We start from the raw sequence: 2023 nt of genomic DNA, 5'->3' as shown, positions 1-2023 counted from the left end.
AGAGAAGGAAATTATAATAGTCCAAAATGCCACAGAATATTCTACAGTAAGTAGTTTTGCTTTAAGCAGTATGTTTGAGCAACAACCATGAGAGTAAATGGTAAGTACAGATTAACCTTCCTTTTTTGGCATCAGCCTATCAGCTCCTACTGTACCTCTACCCATACTGCTTTTACAGTATGAAGCAGTTGAATAGTAACTTATACACAGACTAACCAGGAGAAAAACAATATAAAAGCATGATGAATCCAATTATCGCTAATATTTTCCCAGACTAAACACCAACAAAGCCAAACTGACTTCACAATAAGTAAAATTACTCCAGTGTAGAATCCTTCTGAAAAAGAGAAGATTTGGGCACATCTCTGCTTCCTAGTATGGCTATATTTGGAATGCCTCTAGCTGCCAGACCATTATATTTACAAAACTGTAACTTTCAATATCCTAATTTTCCTCTACATTATCTATGTGTGTGTATATATATATATATTTTTTTTTTCAATCAATAAATGTCAGCGTTTAATGGAAGGACAGCCACTGTGTCTACAGATCCAGACACAGACACTGGTGAAAAAAATCTCTGCTCAATATCTTGAGAGGCATATTTACAATGGAACTGTAATATTTTATGTTGTCATGTAGTGTTCATGCTATAACAGGGATGAATACACCAATATTACCTGATAATGTTGTAATTATACTTTGTTTTGTGCATGAACTCCATACAGTATAAAATTCCTCTCTCTCCTCTTCCCTTCTGCCTGACTAGTGGACGACCAGTGATTTTGTCTCTCTGCAGTTCCCCTTCTTCCTGTTTTCCTGCATTCTAGAAACACTGAAAGATCTTCCTCAATACGATCCATATTCCTAGCACCTTCCATTTTCCTCAGGCTATTCCAAGTAAAGAAAACATCTGATGACTCATCTATTCCATATGATTAGCCTTTCAGCAAAGCATACAGATCTTTCAACAACTGAAGACTACAACAATACTGCAGCTCTAGGTGCTAAGCTTCAAGTTGTTTACAGTTGTGCTACTCCATGCAAAGTATAGTAGATGCAAAACAAAACTATTTCAGTTCACCAGAAAGGTGGGGATTTCATCACTTAAAAAAAAAAAATGTTCCAGCTGCAATACAGTCCAAAGCTCTGTGTTTAGAAGGCTTACATCTTTCAATTATATTAGTTCTTAGGGAGTGTTCAAAGCCCAAGCTTTTGATTTTTATCTGCAGTGTTACTGTTACCTGCATTTACTTAGTCTAGAGTTTTGAGCTAGTTAGTCACAGCCCACTGCTAACAGAATGGATATAAAAAGTAATCTCAAGGAAAAATGTCATTTACTTCTCTAAGCAGAGAAAAGGTCGTATATGAAAACTAAATATGGCATTTTATTCTGTGCAGTGTAAATCAGCCAGTAGAATTCAGCCACGGCTGCAGTCCCAAACCAATGAATAGAAAAAGCACACACTGTCCACCCTTCAAGTCCCCTCCAGGACACAGGCAGCTCTTGGGTTAAGAGTTCTCACAGAGCTGAAAGGGAGTTTTGCCCATGAGATTGGAATTAATGTGCTCCCTGGCAGAATGTCTTCACAGGCTTGCATTACTTCACTCTGAGAATAAAATGCATTTGCTGAACTTAATCGGAACAAAACACATACTGATTACTCAGTTCTCTTATGTCAGAAGTTTTGAACCCCCATTTCTTAGCCAGTTGCTCTTGCTGATCCACTTGTTCCAAAAACACAATCTAAAAGAAAGAAAACATAGTTAGATACCTTAAAACTGTATCCTACATCAGCATTACTCAAAGGCAAAACTATTTATATCTTAAAACAGATTTTACACACTTACTACAAAGGTGATAGGTTAGCACTGAACTACTTCCTGAATGTTCTTCCTGATTACACAGCATGATTTTGAAATATGTGCTTATGATCCGATGAATAATCACACCCACTTTGTAACTTGTAATAATATAATTAATTCTCAAGAAATACACAGGCAGAAACTCAGACTTCACTGT

At 36.6% G+C, this 2023-nt stretch overlaps 1 protein-coding gene across 1 annotated transcript in view; it reads right to left on the bottom strand.

The window, feature by feature from the left end:
• The window catches only part of GDA (guanine deaminase), a 19730-nt gene extending 17989 nt beyond the window's left edge, over window positions 1-1741 (bottom strand). The window contains exon 1 of the mRNA XM_008941849.1: window positions 1659-1741. The gene's annotated coding sequence lies outside the window, so the exon portion shown is untranslated. The remainder of the gene's footprint in view (window positions 1-1658) is intronic.
• Between the last annotated feature and the right edge of the window lie 282 nt (window positions 1742-2023).

Source organism: Merops nubicus, unplaced genomic scaffold (assembly GCF_000691845.1).
Source record: "Merops nubicus isolate BGI_N331 unplaced genomic scaffold, ASM69184v1 scaffold22586, whole genome shotgun sequence".
NCBI classification, from domain to species: domain Eukaryota; kingdom Metazoa; phylum Chordata; class Aves; order Coraciiformes; family Meropidae; genus Merops; species Merops nubicus.
This window is presented reverse-complemented; position numbering and strand designations above follow the sequence as displayed.